Here is a 19,629-nt window from a genome sequence, read left to right on the forward strand (position 1 = left end):
TATTTAAAAGTGTCATCTTTTGAACGTCCTTAAAAGCAAAATCAAGATATTTTTTTAAATTGTTGGGCCTCCAGATTTTGAGGTCTTATGACGTATCACACTTTACACGTGTTGATGGACGGGCTTATAATTATAAGACAGTATATGTTCGAAATATTTTTTTAGCTATTAACAACATATACACCTTACAAATGTAATTTTTTATCATGAAAAAAATGTGTTTTTTCTTTTACTACTAAGGTAGTTTGATAGGTTCTCTTATCGCATTTCTTATAAGAAGAAAATGTGTGTTTCCTCCAAATCGAGAGGCTCCTACAAAACCTTGTTTATTGACTACTCTTATTATTTTGTTTTTTTTATGATTAAAAAAGGTTAAAATCAATGTTTGATCGTAGAGTTGTTTATGTGATGGTTCGATTTTATAGATGTTCATTTAAAAGTTTTATTAATATTTATAAACGTTTTATTTGCTACAAATTAATTTAACGGAAGAGATCTTTTTACAATGTAAAATTGAAATTTACACATTTCAACAATTTATGTTGTGGCCAAATTTTACCCAAGAAAAAAATGTTGCTTCCAACTTCTCATGATGCAATTCCGGAGCACTAAAATCTGAATGTAATATTAGAACATATATTCTGAATTTTGAATGATTCGTTCCGTTGAGATTGTGTATATTAAATATTCTTTGACGTGTAAATTAAAAATATTTAATTAATTACTTTTTATTATTTTAATTGATTTAATAAAAATATCGAAGTGTTATGATTTTTTCGCTAGACATGCGGATGGACGTTGAGAATTATGCATATAAAGTACCGATCCCAGTAGTAAAAGAATTGTTATTAATTCTTAAGATTTCGAGTCCAAGTACCATGAATGTCAAGTGTGTGAACATTTAATGTCAAATGGTTGAGAGTTATATATAACTTTGTACCCACCCCATATTAATTAAAAAAAATCAATCTTTTGAAAAATTAGTATGGAGATAAAATATTCCATTTGTGGGGGTTAAACGCTTAAAGCAACAAAATTTTAAAACTCGTTCGATTAACAGAATGTATGAATAATAATAACGAATTTAAAATAATTCAAAAGGCAAAATGAGAGACGAACAAAGTTTTCAATAAGACAAAAGTATATGTGCAATGTCCTAGCTGTTATTATAGAAAGAACAGGAGGGTCATCAATGAGAGCCTCCAAACCAACCGTTTCCCCACTTAGAGTAGTCTCCGAGGCAGAAATAGGGATATTTGCTGAAGGAACCTCCACATTCAGGTTAGAAGTAGCGTATGTGTCAACCTTACCCAAGGCCAAAGGTTTCACACACTTCTTGAAATTTTCTCGGCCTTCCCTAGAGGGGTTATAGGCATAAAACGACAATTACCTCTGGGAATCAAAGGTCCCACTTTGACATGGCTATGGTGCCAAGGATAGCTTGAATCACGCAAATCAAGTTGTGCTCGCATTTATTCCTATCATTTTTAGAATACTGAAGCTTCTCTAATGCCTGATGGCCCAACTTGTCGGCATCGGCCTTAATGGAGAGTAACTGATAAACTTCAACGTTAGAAGCTTTTTTTTGGCGTCGTAACTCTGCCATACCATCCTAAAAAGGCATTCTCCCTTTTTACAACTGCCTTCTTAGCTGCACTAGCTGCCTCACGATCCTCTGCACCCTCCCTTTGGGCCTCTACTGCTTGTCTTATAGCCTCTGCGACTTGCCCCCCATCTTTCCCAGCCTCTCGAGGCTCACTCAGAGTAGTCGCCAACTTCCGCCTCAAATATTCCAACTCCCTTCTCAATGCTACAGTCATAGCGTTAGCAGTTTATGTAACAGCCGAAATTCTGGATCACCGTAAGAGAGCTGAGCCAAAATAACATTGGGCCAATTTAGGATCTTAATTGGACCATTGATCTCATTTGGGTAAATATTGGGCCCATTTTGGGCCTAGAAAAGGGGATTTTTATGAGAGATATAAAGGTTGAAAGACCAAATGGGTAAATAATCAATTGAAAAACTTAAAGCTAATTTTTGGCTTGATTTGGCAATGTCAGCGTGGGGATTTAAGGGGAAATTTGATTGCTTTCACCCACCCGGCCACCCCTTATTATTTTAGTCTTCTTCCATCTCTCTTTAGTCCTCTCCTTATTCTTCGCCAAGGTTATAGAGCTTCATTTTGGGCATTGTAGAGGAAGAAAAATGATACGAGTTGGAGAGATTTTAGATTTTAAAGTTAATCTAAGAATATTTAGAGCATATTTATGTTTCTAAATTCATCATTAGCATTTATTTTATCATTATGAATGATTGGAGAACTCTTTTGGTTGTGTTTGCTTAGTGAAAAAGAAATGAGAGTCATTTAGAGTTAGATGCAAGGAAAAGATCGAAGGAAGTTGATTCAAGGGCCTTTATTAGTGATTTTGAGAAAGATAATGTATTACTAACCTTTTATTATATCATGTTTATTGTGTGTTGTTTATAGCTTTTGGAGTATGTTTGAATGATATGTATGTTTAATATTTTGTTTGATGAATTCGAGGTTAACATAGTTTTTTATGACGCTAAATGAACGTATAAGGCCTCCTTTAGACTTTACAAATGAGGATTGCCTTAATGATAGTGTGTATAGGAGATTTGGGGGTGTTTTATGAGCCTAAAATGACATTTTCTGAATTCTGGTATCTATTCATAGGTATCGATACCAGTTGAGTGAGTATAGAAATCTAGGCAAAAATAGTGAGTATCTACACTTTTCTTCACAATAACAATATTGTTCATAGGGTATCAATAATAAGGTAAGATATCGATATCATGGGTGGTTTAACTAAATATCGAAGCTAAAATCGGTACCCATAATTTAGGTGAGTATCGATACCTAAAGATAAATATCGATACTTAAGGGGTGAGTATCGATAGTCGCATGAGAGTATCAATATCCATGGTAATTAAATTCATTTTGAAGCTTATATTAATATCGATATCTCGGGATGGTATTGATACTCAAGGGTTGGATATCAATACCCATCATCTAAGACCATCTCCAGCCCTCATCTCTAATCTACAGCATCTCTATCTATATTCTAAAAATGAAACAATAATTCATCTCTAGCACTATCTCTACATTACCACCAACTCTACTTCATTCACAATATTTAACTATTATAATATTGATTTTGCAAATATAAAATAAAACATATACATTTCTAATAAATATCAAGATAAAAAACATAAATAAAATATTCATAAATAACATCGCGAAAATACAAATAAATAAGAAAATTACAATTCATAATAATAATGCGAAAAAACATAAGTTATATAATTATATATTTTAATTCTGAATTAGAATATTCATTCCATAAATGCTCAATTAGTGCATTGAGCAGTTGCATCTTTGATTTGTCTAAACCGGGTAAGGAAATCTTGAAATTTAATCTACTTGAATTTATTATATTATGTTTAATTTTTATTTTATTGTGTCAAAATTACAATAAAAAACATAAAAGAGAAAATAAGAGAAAATAATGTAACAAAGAAAAGGAAAAGAAAATAACAAAAGAAATTAAAAAAACCAAAAATCAGAAGAAGAAAAAAATGTAACGCACCTATAGTACAACGCCAGTTGTAGCGTGCACTGTAGCCCGACGCCACAATCCATCATAACAATGGCAATGGGCTGGAGCATAGGATCATCTTCAAAGTATAGATGAATGTCACTCCAACGATGCGGGAGATGACCTATGAGTGCGAATCATTTCAAACATGCTGTGATGATTTCTTTGTGGTCTAAGGAGCCCTCCTAAAACGATATTTTTTTTGATTTTATTGAAATACATTGTTTCAAAATTTTCTTGACTTTTTTATTATTTCCCCCTCTCTAAAAATTTGCCTAGAACTACCGCTTGCAATATCACTACTCATCGACCAACATCGGGCATTATTTCCACCACCACCGTCGATGGCAACCAAGAATCACCCAATTACACGTGTTACCTCATCTCGAAGGCCAAAGCACAAATCCAGCCTTAGTTTTGTCAAAAAAGTTCCTCCAACAACATTATATTTATATTAGTTTGAGCATTCATATCGATAACGTGTCATAAAAATATAGAATTTATAGTAAGAACATGAGAAAAAAATAACGAGAAATAAACAACACATTATGAAAATATAAAATAAAGAAAGAGGAATTAAATTTCAATTACTTATGACTTATAGGGATTCAATCATCAAAGATGAATGGTTGAATGAGTTGAAAAATGAAGGGTTGTCAAATATACACCTATAAAATAATATTCATAATAAATACGAACGTAATTGAATCCTTCACTTATATTTGTGTTAAACCGAAACAAGACAAAAATAATGGGTTTCTAAATGATACATAAATTTAATAAAAACGTATAATACGTGAACTTTTTTTCAAAAAAAAAATATTGGAATAAGTTTGAGTCAAACTATAAATACATAAAAGTATGTGGGACGTGAATTGAAGAAGACATAATCGGACAGCCAATCATTTGGCAAGTAGGTACCGCATATCCCGGTTAGCCTCGCGAGATATAAACCCTTTTATGCATTTGTATCCACTATCCAAATTCCAAACCTCCATTTGTTCCAAGTTACATCTCCAAGAAGTTTCTCACTTTCTCTCAACCAAAGCGATATCAAGTGAATCCCATCAACGCAATGAGTAATGCCTTCTTATATCCTTCTTCTTCTTCTAATAATACGTTTAAAATGATTTTATTTGTTTTGATAGAGGTTGAGAAGGAAACGAGAAAACTTCTTCAGATGGTTGTACAAAGGAGGAGGAGATTAAGAGCGACAATGCACAACTTGATGGTAGGCTCTCCAAAATAAGAAGGCGGAGAAACGACGGAATCTTTGGTGGACAATTTGATGGGTCTGCTACGAGTCCATGTCAAACGAGGCGTAAACCTTGCTGTTCGGGATGTTCGAAGCAGCAACCCTTACGTTGTTGTTAAGTTGGGCCACCAGGTCTTTTCTTCTTCCTTTTCACATTCATAACAATGATAATTTTATGTATCTCATTTGTAAATATTTTTTTTGCAGAGACTCAAGACTCGTATAGTAAAGAAGGATGTAAATCCTGAATGGAATGACGATTTAACTCTATCCGTACAGATCCTAATATTCCAATTAGGCTTGTAAGTCTCTTGATTGTTATATATCATAACTTGATCCTTAAGTCATTCATTTGTTTACCTGTTTGTCCATGATTCCAGACCGTGTATGACCATGACACATTTACTAAGGATGATATAATGAATTTGATGTTAGACCGTAAATAGAAGCCTTGAAAACACATACCAATTTGGAAGAAATCCCAAATGGAACCGTGCTATCAAGCTTATAGCCAAGCACCTCCAACTATCTGGGTGAGGAGAGTCCCATATATTTGAATGAAGGAAAGATCATCCCAGACCTTTTCCTTAGATTACGAAATGTGCAGTGCGGTGAAATGGAAATTCAACTCGAGTGGATTCACTTTCCTGGCTCTAAAGCATTCCTAAGTCAATGAATGTTTGTTTTGTTTGTCCTCTATTTCTTCTCCACGTTTCCACAACCGGGTGCCCTCTCACTTTCATGGTGACATGTGGCCTCTCACTTTGCTACTTATTCAATACATGGAGAGTGTTCTCAGGCTCGTTTTTATCACGACCCGTAAAGGAAGAAGTTCGATATTGAGATCATTTATCTATCAGAACTCATGATATGAAGGATTGATGTTGAAAGATAGTCCTGATGAATTTCTCAAACTTGAAAGACATGTTCTGATAAATTGTTGCTTGCTCGGGAGGTAACACCGTAGTTGGGAGGCAAAGGAGAGGCATTCTAATTATTCGAAGTCTCGCGTTCCTCTTCATTTAGAGAAGAATCACTTATGACTTCAAGGTCAACGACTCTTCGAGAGTCCGATGACATTTGTTTTATCTCCTAGATGGCATGTATTGACAATGACAAACACAACAGACTTTGATTTAGGCCTAAAATAAATTAAACTTGGTATCAATGAATGTAACACCGCATACTTCATTTTGTTTTAAACTGGGCGGAAGATGTTATGTTCAGATAGTGGGGCAAAAATATTTTATTCAGAAATATTTTTTTTTTAAACAAACAAACAATCGTGCATTCAATTAATGAAGTAAATCATAAAACACTTCAATCATGTGGGCCATCATGCAAATAATTACAAATATGGGCATCAAACTATAAAATTATGAAATTTTGCTTCTTTGCATGAGTATTAGCTTCATAAGCATCAAACCAAGTGATTAATTATGATAAGATTATGTGTTTATTATATATATTAGCAAACATGAAAATTATTAATTAGCACACGATTAACGCTCTAAAATAGGATTTTTTTTTAATTTAAAATTGGCGTTGAGGGTTAAAATGCCTCCCAAAAAATGAATAAGAGACAAAGTGATTATCCTATAAAATTTTATGGTCTTTTTACCCTAAAATGAATTTCAGGGCCAAAATGCTTCAAAAAATTGAATAAGAGAAAAAATGATCATTTTAATAAATTGAGAGTTAATTTTGACATTATACCTTATATTATGCCATTGTAATTCGAGACATTAACCCTTAAAACACCCCATGATGCATTACTATTGTAAAATGCTCTGAACTTTCCTCTATAAATAGCAATTCAAAACAAATAGACATGACTTTAAGTGACACACATGCAACATACTTTCGCATTAAAAAGTTAATTTTGTGAACAATAAGCAAGCACCCTTTTGACTGTACAGTATGATCAACAAAACTGAAGCTATTGACCTCAAAATCAGACAAAACCATTAACTTTCCCAAATCCCACCCATCCTTTTTCATTTTCATTCATACAACACATGATTCCATTCGCATTATTCTATTAACCGATGCACAAAATCAATATATTGTACAAAATTAAGTGACTAATCATATAATTTACCCATACTTTTAAGAGATTTCTTTAAATTTAAAAAAAGTAGAGTCGGTTTGGTTATATTTTTTTCTAGAAAATAATTTTCATTTTAGTATTTTAAAAATTCAAAAACATCTTTAGTTAATATAAATGAAAACTTGAATTCAGAAATAAAATTAATGAAAATGCATTTGATATGAATTTTTTAAATAAAAAATAAATTAATAGTTATTAAATAATTAAATTAAACTATATTTATTTAAAAATCCATAATAAAAAAATTAACATGTGATTTATGCAAATGCAATCCAACGATCATATTGAGTGTAAAAAAAATTCAAATATCACATTATTTTTTTTTACAAAAATTTAAATCTTTCTGATATCACTAAGTCAAATAATTATTGTTAGAATGATTTGAATCTGTGTAAGCTAAGTTAAAATACTAGATCTCGCATTTTCTTATTTTTTAAATTTTCAAAATAATATTAATAAAAATATTGAAAACATCTTTTTTTATGTTTTCATATTTTTATTTAATTTAATTTTCTAAAAATCATTTTTTTAATTTTACAACAAACACATTTTCTACTTTTTAAGAAAATAAAAATAATAATAACTAATATTTTTTTTAAAACAAATGGACATAAGGGATCGTTTGGTTCATGAAATATAATATTACATTTGGGAATAAGATTGCTGCATTGCTTGACCATTACTGAGAATGTATATTACATTATTCAGTTTATTTGACAGGAATATAAGAATACAATGTTTAGTTGAAGGAATATAAGATTATTAAAATATATATTTTACTAAACCGTCCTTGCGATATATTTTTAAAAAAAATTGAATTCTTAATATTAAAATAAAAATATTTATATAAAAATATATATATATTTTATTATTTTTAATTTATATAATTTTATTTATACAATCTAAATTCATAGGATTGTCAGGAATCCAAATAAAAAAACTACTATCGGTAATGCCTATTATCTCTGAGAGGGAATGCTTTTAAACCAAATAAGGGGGTGTGATTCCGGAAAATAGTGGGGTTAGCTAACAGATTTGGCGTTCTTCAAGTAAAACATATACAGCCAGAACTGTTACACGTGTCTGACTCGCTTTTTTCCCTCCCAATATCTCTCGCTTGTTTTTTTTCTTTCCCATTTTCATTTCTCATCAAATGAGAAAAAAACATTTAAATTAATTTGTTGAATGTAAAATCCGATTCTTGTAGCATTGCCAACTCCTAATTTCCTCCCAGATTCTTCTTCATATTCTAGTGTTTCCCTGAAACTCTTCATTCTCTTTTCACAAAATGGCGGAGTTGCCGGAGGCCACTTGTCCCGACTCTGACGTCGCTTGCCGCGATATCTCCGTTGATGATTCGGGCGATGATTCCGGTTCCACTATTTCTTCAGGTTTTCTTACTCCATTTTGGCTTTCTTTTTACGTTTGTTGGATTTATTTAATGGATTTAATTGAAAATTTTCATTCGAGCGAAACAATTCTTTTTTTGAAGCGGGTGTGAATTTGTTATATATTCTTTGTGATTTGTTTGGGTTGTTCAACTGATGTTCCTGATGTTGAAATTGTAGGTGAAGAGGACAAGGGTTCTCAAGCTTCAGGTTTGATTTTGATTACGGTTTGTATATATGTGTGTGCATATATTATTTGATTACTAATTAAGCAAAGTGTTGTTTGTCTTTGAAATGGGATATATTTATATATATATATATAATCAATTTAACCATTAACGGAACTAGGATCAAATATTGGGAGGGGCCAATTGCCTAAATTTAAAACATTAAGGACTCATTACGTAAATAATCTCAAAAATTGGAGGGGTCAAACTCTAATTTGACTTAAATTTAAACTGATAGGATTAGGACCTAAAATGCCATTAGACCATAAATTTTGGGAGGGCCAAGAGCCCCTTCCACTTTCTACGTGCCTCTATTTCTAAATTTAACTCTTTCCAAGAACGAAACTGGGGAACTAACATTATCTTGAAAAAATCTAACATAAAGTTTGTAATTGGTAATTCCATGCATGCTTGGTAATAAAATCTTGACTCTTCTGATTTCCCTGTCTGTGTTAATTTATAGTTGGTGCCATCCGATGAACTAATGCTACCTGCTCATTATATGTATAAGAGAGTTCCTTAGATACTATTTCATGTAATTTGTGTCATTTTCAACAGTTTGAAATTAATTTATGTTTGTGTCTAGAATTGCGTTCTAGGATTTTTTCCCTTGCTCTATTTCTGACTGCTCAACATATTAATCTTAAGTGTAAATGCCTTAGCATGTGATTTTTTAATGAAGGAAATAATGTATACTATCATTATTGCTCAGAAATGGCTCTACCAGGCCTTACTGACAGGAGTTTGGCTGGAAAAAACATGCATGCTGAAGCTTCTACTTCTGCTATAGATTCAGAATCTAATCAGCCATCAAGGCCTCGGATACTTAGAGATAGTAAGCTAGCTAAATATGCAGCAAATTTTTCGGATGATAATGTTCCGTTTAGAAGGAAGGTATGAGATATTAATCTTTGGTTATACTTCACATTTCTTTGATTTTTGTTAATACTACTTACATGGAGTTAGAGCGACGTAGATCAGTCTTCTAAATTAAAATAGTTTGAACTCAAGGATATGATTCTATTACATTTGAGAAGTGCATTTTGAATTTGTGAAGTGACTTGATTTATCAGCATCAATGTGTTTGTACTGAAAACGGAATCATATTTATTGCAAACTTTGTTTTGGGTTAGCTCGTGCCATTTTAGCTTTAAGAAATTTAAATCATGTCAATTCTGTTCATTTTGGGTTAGAATTTTGTGTTTGAACCCGGTTCAAAGTTGGACGAGTTCAAGTTGTTTTCCTTGATTGACATGGGTTGGGTCAGTGTTGGGTCAGCTCCTCCAGCTTATATGTGATAAATAGATTTATGCTTGTGCAGAATCAAATAATATTAATATAATACTTCATTACAAACAACCTAATTGAGTTGCAAGCTCTGATATTTCATTATTTCTTTTATATTTGATGTAAAACCTCATTGTTTTCCTTTTTTTCTTCTCATTATTGTCTTGGCTTATAGTGCTTTGTCAATTTTAATCAGAATTTCCCTTTTGAGGTTCACCTATTTATTATATTTCATTTGTAGTTTATGTTTTGCTACTTTTCCATTTTTTTTCTCTGGTAATGAAAATTTAAACCGTTATCTTTAATTTTTTTTATGCAGATCAGGTGGCTGAGTCATCTTGCTAATGTGAAACATGATGGGACTGTACACTGTGATATTCCTAGTGATATGAAACCGCACGCACTTGATTATGTTGTTTACAGTGAAGCTCTAGAGAAAGAGGATATGGACACAACAGATATCCCGACTCCGAATATACCTCCACTGCAAATAGTAATGCTTATTGTGGGAACACGAGGAGATGTACAACCATTTGTTGCTATTGGAAAACGTTTACAGGTTATATTTTTTTTTCTCATCTTAGCAAACCTTGTAACAGCATTTTAGAAGTATTCATACAGTCTGCAGGTTTGATATCTTTATCTAACAGCCTGCACTTTGACTGTCTTCTTGAGTTTTGATAGTAAATTTTGGTTGCATGGCATAATATTGATGTACTGTCATTGATGTATATTTTTGGTGTGATGAATATTCTTTTTTGTCCTTGATGTATTATATTTGATCAGATATGGTATATTTATATGGTATATTTTTGGCTCAACAAATGTTGCTATCATAGTGCCATCCATAATACATAGTACATTATGCTTGTAATGTCTGTGTGTACATGATTGTGCGGTGAGCTAAAAGACAGACTTCAGTGTAGGTGCAGAGTTAATGCTTTTATGTTGTGAAGAGAATATTTTAGATAGGTAAATGTGCTAAGGTTGGGGACATTGATAGGATTAAGAAGACTGGTTGGTGGAATTTTAGGACAGAAGCAATAAGAAATGAGGTTTGGTTAGTGAGCATTGTAAGAAGGGATGGATGCTATTGGGATTGGAATGCTATAGAAACAGCAACATTTGATATAGGCAATTACATAAAATTTCTTAACCAAGACATCATTTGGATTGAGGGGTTGAGATTTGAGGAGAAGAAGATGGAAAGAAATTAGAAAATTGCTCAAGGGGATGCCACTAGAAACACTAAGATGACTAAATTAGAAAAAGTATTTCTATGTTCTAATTCAAATTAAAACATAATTACTTCAATTTCATAATCTATGGTTGTTTTCCCCTTAGACATGGCATCCCTTAGAACAACTCTGAATTGCTAACATTGATGATATACAGAAAACTGTAATCGAATTTATTCTTCTATGATTTTAATAAGATTCTAGGAAGTGAAGTTGGTAAACATAGAACATGCCAATAATTGTGGAAAGTTACCATAATTAAAAAAGCTATTAGAATAGGAGTTTTTGTTTGTCTTAAATTCTAATCCTAATTGTAATTTTCTTGTACTTTATGATTAGGTTTTATCTTCTTAGGAGATAAAGGTTAGGAAAAAGATGCCTAGTTAATCTTTACTTTTGTAATTCTCAGCCTATAAAAGCAGGCTGTTTTTTATTTTTTTCAGCAAGCAATAATCAAACAGAACGTATGTTCTTTCTTCTACCGAATTCTCATCTTCTTCCTCCTTAGAATATTCACAGTAATAGTTAAGTTCATTCACTTTATGAAAAAATCTTTACTGTTCATGTTGCGAAGAAATTGTTGCTGTAGGATTTTAATTCTTATATAATGATTCTGATGGTTGTGTAATTGTTTAATTTATCTCCCTTTTGACCAGATTTTCTTTCAAGAAAAGCCTCAATTTTTTCGAGCTGATGGAGTTCAGATTTTGCTTGCAGGCAGATGGCCATAGGGTTAGATTGGCAACACACTCAAATTTTAAAGATTTCGTTTTGAATGCTGGGTTAGAGTTCTATCCTTTAGGGGGAGATCCAAAAGTTCTTGCTGGCTGTGAGTGTCTTGATTTTATCTTGATAATAATATTTCTAAACTGAACCCGTACTTATTGAGGGTAAGATCCTTTATCATAACTCCATATAGTTGCTCTAGAAATATTTATGGGCAAGGTAGGGGGCTGTTCCAAGTAGATTCATTTGTAGACAAGCTTTCTAATAAAATACCAAAATGTAGAAACTCTAATGAAACACCTTTTAAAGGACATCTGGAAAGATTCTATAAGCAATTGGAAAATCTTTGTGAGTGAAAATATCTGCAAAAGGCCTTTTTAATGGTTCTCTTATTATGTATTTTCATGTTTTGATTGAGGCTACATCAGGCCTCTTTTCTATTTTCCTTTTTTTCCTTCCCTTTTTTTCCAAATTTTGAGAGTTTGTATATTGTTGTGTACCAAGCGTTTGGCCATTTTTGCCTACTTTCTTTAATTCTTCTAGTGATTTCTAAAGATTACTCTCAATAACTAAAAAGGGGTTGTCAAAGACATTGCATTTTGTCCACTTTCAGAAATATCAATCAGGTTGTATCTGTAACCTTCTGAAACTATTGTACTGATCAGTGAGTTTTCTGCAGATATGGTAAAAAATAAAGGATTCTTGCCATCAGTTCCTTCTGAAATTCCTGTTCAGAGGAAACAAATGAAGGACATAATATTCTCTCTTCTTGATGCATGCCAGGCCAATGATCCCGACAATAATGTCAAATTTGATGTAGATGCAATAATTGCTAATCCTCCCGCATATGGTTAGGTCTTATTTACCTCTTTTTATTTTTAAGCTCTATGCTTTTGTCCAATGACAATTGAGCATTTTGATTGGAAAGGGTCTTTCTGTTTATCTCTTTCACCATCTTGCATGGTCTGCAATATAGCCTGAAGAAACATCAGCTATCCGTATTTCTTTTTCCGTACAGGACATACACATGTTGCAGAGGCGCTACAAGTACCACTGCATATTTTCTTCACTATGCCATGGACGTAAGTCTTGGTTGGTTGTAATTATTTTGATGTTACAAGTTTTTCTAAACAAACATGTTTTGGTTCGTGTGTGCATCATCGATTTTGGTATCACTTATTTTATGAAGATGTAAACTTTGGTGTTGTCTTTTTGTGACAATTCAATCATTTCCCGGGCAGATGTATATTCTTGTATGTGTGGTTTACTAGTCAATGACATGTGTTACTTTTCTGTCAGGCCTACGAGTGAATTCCCCCATCCTTTATCTCGTGTTAAACATCACGTTGGTTACAGAGTGAGTTTAATTTTTGCTTCTTCAGTCAAATTTTATTTATATTTAGATCTATTCATATATTGGTAATCTGGACTGCAGCTTTCATACCATATTGTTGATGCCCTAATATGGCTAGGAATACGGACATGATAAAAGAGCTCAGGAAGAAAAAGTTGAAGCTGAGGCATGCCACATATTTGAGAGGATCCTATAGCTCTCCTCCAGATGTGCCTTATGGCTATATATGGAGCCCCCACCTTGTTCCCAAACCAAAAGGTCATTTTATATATGTATCCCTTAGGATGATAAATTTGTTTGCCTTGATCTTATAGTGTAACTGGTAATGCTTCATTCATTTTGCATTTCCTTGTTGGATTGATGATTGAGAGAGATGATGCAAGATGAGCAATTTTAAGTCCTTTAGTTTTTGTTTGTTTTTCTTCTATTTTCCTTGAGCTTTTAATTATTTTTAAGTTTTCTTGGGAAACTATTCTGTACCATATAGAAACTCTTATGGCAATTTTGTATGTTGGAGTTGTTTATGGAGTTACATGTCTTAACATACTCTTTCAATTTGTAGTATTCCTGTCTGGTTTATTTACGAAGCTTCCTCCTACTGTTTGATTAGTAATTCCATTCTACACCTTAATGAAAAGTGTAAAATTTAGTTAAACACTGATTGGCTTTTTGTTTGAGTGCAATATCTGTACAGTGTTGCAATCTGATTAGCACCTATCAGGGCTGTCGACCGCCCTGATATATTTGCTTCTCTGTGTCCCCTAAAAATGACTAATTGTCATTGTTGGGAAACCCTGATATAGCAGTCATTTTCTGCTACTATTAGAAGTCTTGTATCCTCTGCCAATTCTAACATTTTTCTTTTTATTTCTACATTTTGACACCATCAAATGTCCAAACTCAAAATATAAAATGTCATGCATGTTGGTCTTGGAGTTTCCATTTGAAGGATACATATTTGACGTGGTATAGTTTTCTCCTGCAGACTGGGGACCAAAGATTGATGTAGTTGGCTTTTGTTTCCTTGACCTTGCATCCAGTTATGAACCGCCAGAGTCACTTGTTAAATGGCTCAAAGATGGTGATAAGCCTATCTATATTGGTTTCGGTAGTCTTGTGAGTTTTCTTCTACGAGTCTTTCCGTTTTTTGATATTTAGTAAAATGAGAGTTTACAAAAGTTTGTTCGTTTTAAACAATTTTAGTATTCTATTTATTTATTTTTTGTGTCCGAGGCTGTGTTTTAGGAACTTGAATTTACTAGTAGTTTTTTATATTTGCTTTTCTCTAGATCATTTCCTTATGATTTAGTTGATTATTTTAGTTTTTGTGATAATTAATTTGCTATTTAATTTACTTGTCACACTAATTTAATGCGTTTAACCCTCTTTATCTTATTTTACTATAAAACAATTATATTGGCTTCATTAAACCATTTATTCTATTTCTTTATCATGTTCAGTTGAACTGGGCTTAAATGGTTCTTACTGCTTTTGTCTTCTAACAGCCTGTTCAGGAACCGGAAAAGATGACCCAGATAATAGTACAAGCTCTGGAGAAAACAAGACAAAGAGGCATTATAAACAAAGGCTGGGGTGGTATTGGCAATTGTAATTTCACTTGTTCTTTTCCCATATTCAGTAGTTAGATGTTCAATTTTATTTGGTGTGTGGGAGTGGATAATGCTTAGTTATCTATTCTCCAGTGGCAGAACCGCCGGACTTTGTATACTTACTGGACAATTGCCCCCATGACTGGCTATTCTTACAATGTTCGGCTGTGGTAAGTTGTAACGTAAAACTTTGAGCTCCCAAGGCAGTTGAAACGATTGCTGTTATATTTTATATAGGATTCCATTCTCATGCCAGATCCTTTATATCATGAGCAAAGAGCTACGTTTTATATGCAGGGATAGTGTGTTTTATGTCAAAAAAATGATCCATTTTAGGACCTGTAAACTAGTGGAGTGCTAAGGTAAAATACTGAGGGGCAAATTATCTAAGTTTAAGATAATAGGGAGTTATTAAGTACTTACTCTCAAAAATTGGAGGCAAAAGCATAATTTGACTTAAATTTAAATTGATAGGACCTAAAATGCCATTAGACCAAAAATGTTGGGAGGGCCAAGAGACCCTCCCACTATCTACATGCCTCTGTCTCTGTGTATGGTATTAGTTGCATTTGAAGCATTTTATAAGGAGAGAGGGCATTGTCCGTGTTTTACATTTTGTTACATTTTTCTTCATTACTAGTTAGATGCATCGTTTCCATGCCTTTTAATTTAAGATTTGGCCAAGTAGTTTTTATTGTAGATTGTAGATGTGTATTTTATTAGTAGAAGACAATCTCTTTGTAGTTTAGTATTATTTTGTCTTATTCTAAGTATAGATAAAGATAACATCTAGAGTAGTCTTAGTCAAAGATAAACATTATGTATTCAGTCTTTCTAAACACTTATGTTATAAACTAATTCTTCCAGTGAAAATAGAAGAAAACATATAGTATTCTCTTAATAAAAATTTCTATTATCTATATGTGTCGGTCGTTTAGGTTTTTTTGATCTCAAAAAACCCTTAGAAAATGCATACTTCTTCAACCTCTAAAATCAGTTTGGGATCCAATCAAAACTCCTCCCAATCTATCCTCACCGACAACTCACCCGTGCCGATACCTGCCTTAAATTTATTGGCCACAACTATCTTCTATGGTCCCATTTTATGAAGCTTCACATCATAGGCAGAGACAAGGATGATTATCTCTCGGCAACAAATAATGTATCAGCAGCCACAGACCCAAAATACCGAACATGGCTGATGAAAAACAACATAATCATGTCTTGGCCCATCAACACTATGGTCCCTGAAATAGGAGAAAATTTCTCCTTTATGCGACAACCTATAAAGTGTGGAATCGAGAGCAAGATAAATGCTCTTTGACAAGATATGAATGCGACACAATACTTCAATACAATGACAAGATATTGACATCTTGATTTATTTGATGCTAATGATTGGAAGTGTACCGATGATGCAATCTTCATAAAAAGCATACAACTCATATAAGAATTTTCCAATTCATATTTGGTCTAAACAAGGAATTAGATGAGGTCCTAGGAAGGATTTTGAGCACAAAGCCCTTACCTTCCAGTTGAGAAGTATTTTAGAGGTTTGCATAAAAGAAAATAGAAAAAGGCTAATGATGTCCGAACTAATAGTTTTTTGGTTGACTTTGTATACTCGTTCCTCAAACTCAAGCATCAAGCAAAGGAAAGGGAAACCCTGGTTTGAACACTACAAGAAAATTGGTCACATTAAGGATCAATGTTGGAAGTTACATGGAAACCAATTAAATGGAAATCACAGAAAACTTGACTGCAAAAGGAATCTTAAGCCTATCTAGCAACTCTCGACACTGTCAGCAACTTCAACAAACAACTCGAGGACTTACACAAGTTGTTTGGCCAAATGATAGCAGCAAATGCATCCAATATTGCGTTTACAACACATGAAGTTACATAATCATTTGTTAATTTGACTAATCAAATTGGTTGTACAAAGAGGATTGTGGACTCGGGGGCATTTGACCATATGATAGGGGATATTTCTTTATTACAAAACTTCCAGAAGTTGAGTCCTAAATCTCATCTCAAGATTATAAATGGCTCATTATCAGCCATTGAAGGGAATGGTTTAGTTACAATTAATCACCATATTCAGCTGAATACTGTGCTTTATGTTCCCAAACGTGCTTGTAACTTGCTTCCTGTCAGTAAACTCTATACTGATTTAAAGTGCACAACTAAGTTTGTCAAAAATGCTTGTGAATTTTACGAGATGGGCTCAGGGAAGGTGATTGGCAACGTTAGGTTGTGTGGTGGACTCTACATCCTTGAAGGGCATCTACCTCCTAAGGGACAAGTTCAATTAAGTTGTGGCAACATGGTTGAATACTGTATAGATGTTGGTTGAGGTGCAACTGGTGAGGGAAGCCGTAATATAGGTGCTAGTTCGGGTGTAGCAGGTGAAGGAAGCTAAGTATAGAGCTCAAACCCTTGGAATTTACGAAGGTATATGGCTGAAAAGGCAATTTACAGAATTGGGCTTAATCAATGCGAGAACATTGAAGTCTATAGTAATAGCCAGTCAGCCATTAATATTGTCAAGAACCCAGTCCAACATGACAGAACTAAACATGCGGAAATTTTTTGACATTTCATCTTAGAGAAAGTCAATCGTGGAGAATTGTTTTTTTGTCCTACCAGAGACCAATTAACTGATGTTCTTACTAAAGCACTACCAAAAGATAGCTTAGATAAGATAATATCCAATCTGGGACTCTATAATATATATTCACCAGCTTGAAGGTAGTGTAGATTTTAGACATGTATTTTATTAGTAGAAGATTAAAGTTTACTTTGTGTTTATTTCTTAGTAGTTTGGTATTATTCTAAGTTTTATCCTAATTGTAGATAAAGACAACATTTAGAATAGTCCTAGTCAAAGTTATACACTATGTATTCAGTCTTTGTAAAGGCTTATGTTGTAAACTAATTCTTAAAGTGAAAATAGAAGAAAGCATATTGTTTTCCCTTCATAGAAATTTCTATTATCTACAGTTACTTAGGAGGATTTAGGTCCAAGGTTCGCACCTTGCTTCCTATTCTACCTCCCTACGTACCAAACAGTGAACTATTGAAGTGTTGCTCCTTTTTTGAAAAACCATAGTTGGTCTTAGGGCCAACAAGAAACTAAATAACAAATGACTGAAATGGATTTTAAGTTAGCAAAGGATTTTGAGTTTTGGCTTCCTTCCTTATGTCTCAGTATTAATTTGTTTCTAGATAAGTATTTAAAATACCTTATGGTTGTCTCAAAACGTTTTGGTTGTTTCCTTGCATGTTCACTAGGTTCATCATGGTGGGGCTGGAACTACTGCTGCCGGTCTTAAAGCTGCGGTAACCTAGCATCTCCAAATGTATACCATTTCCTTATTTTTTCTACTTTTTATAGTCATTTTTGTTCTCGAATACAGTGTCCAACAACTATTGTCCCTTTCTTTGGGGACCAACCTTTTGGGGAGAGCAAGTGCATGCCAGAGGAGTAGGTCCTGCACCCATCCTGGTTGAGGAGTTCTCACTTGACAAGCTAGTTGATGCAATAAAATTTATGCTGGAGCCTGAGGTACGATGAATTTCCTCCAGTATTAACTTTGAGTCATTTTATAATATTTTGAAATTACTATTTCACTAATTGATTTTGATTAAGAAATTAGTTTAGGTTTTAGTCATGGTCAACTGCAAAAGAATAATGGTTTGTCTTCTTTTAAAGGTTTTGGAAGGTTGAACCCTAGTGTGATGATTTGGTTGCTTTATTGGGATCTAAATTTCCTGGATTTTAGTTGATAAAAAACTATGTTCATTTTTCCTGATGACCTACACCCGCATTCAACATATCAGACATAGGTATGGGGATCTGACTTTCTATGGATCCTTCAAATACATGTCTGTATGGGAAATCCAAGTAACATTGGCTGAAACTGGTTATATGAAGCAGGCTTAAATCTGTATGCATGTTTAATGCTTCAGATATTTTTATTACCCAGTAACAAAGGAAGTCATTTAAACTAGGGATGGACCAAAGGAGGGCACTCGTCTCTTGAAAATTTAAAATTACCATATATCTTAGATTTTTTCTATGTATTTTCTATTGAAAATTTGTTTTTGTCCCTTGGAATTTTATAAATTTGTCCACTCCTAAAATTTTAGAGATTCACCCCGTAACATAAAATTATGAGTCCGTCCTTGATCTAAACTTTAGGCACGCAGGGACATCCTCAACCAGCAAAAGAAAAGGGAACACTGATGAACTTAATAGTTGGCGGCTTTATTACTTGTATTTGAGTGTAAGTTGGTTTTAGGCAACTTAATATCTCCCCTAATTATCTCAATATCCATGTTTGGATATGCACCAGACACAAGTACTTCAAAAGAAATGAAGTCTCAAGTAACATGACGGTTAACAAGGGGAAACACGAACAAGTTAGCTTAAGCATTGAATTACAGTGGTTTTGAGCTTGGCATTCTGATTTCTTTTCCGAAATTTTCACTGTAGATGTTTAAAATGAAATGGTTTGGTGCAGGTGAAAAAGCGCGCTGTTGATTTAGCAAAAGCCATGGAAGGTGAAGATGGAGTTGCAGGTGCAGTAAATGCCTTTTATAAACATTTCCCTTTCAAAAATTTAAAGGACAAACCCAAACTCGAATCCGATCGAACTCAAACTCATTTCGGATTACTTCCGACAAGGCATTATTTTGGCCATGCATAAATTTTCAAGCTTCATGCTTTAATTATTATTATTATTTAATTTTTTGTTGGATTTTAATTTTTCAAGCTTGTGATATGTACTGATCATGGCGGTCTCCCTTC

The 19,629-nt window shown here is 33.2% G+C and overlaps 2 pseudogenes; both read left to right on the forward strand.

Moving 5' to 3' along the window:
- The first annotated feature begins 4,773 nt into the window (after positions 1-4,773).
- LOC120150076 lies at positions 4,774-6,101 on the forward strand (annotated as a pseudogene).
- A 2,077-nt stretch (positions 6,102-8,178) lies between these two features.
- On the forward strand, positions 8,179-19,548 carry LOC120150074 (annotated as a pseudogene).
- Positions 19,549-19,629: the final 81 nt, after the last annotated feature.

The sequence above is a fragment of the Hibiscus syriacus genome, unplaced genomic scaffold (genome assembly GCF_006381635.1).
Source record: "Hibiscus syriacus cultivar Baekdansim isolate YM2019G1 unplaced genomic scaffold, ASM638163v2 tig00111013_pilon, whole genome shotgun sequence".
Lineage (NCBI taxonomy): Eukaryota > Viridiplantae > Streptophyta > Magnoliopsida > Malvales > Malvaceae > Hibiscus > Hibiscus syriacus.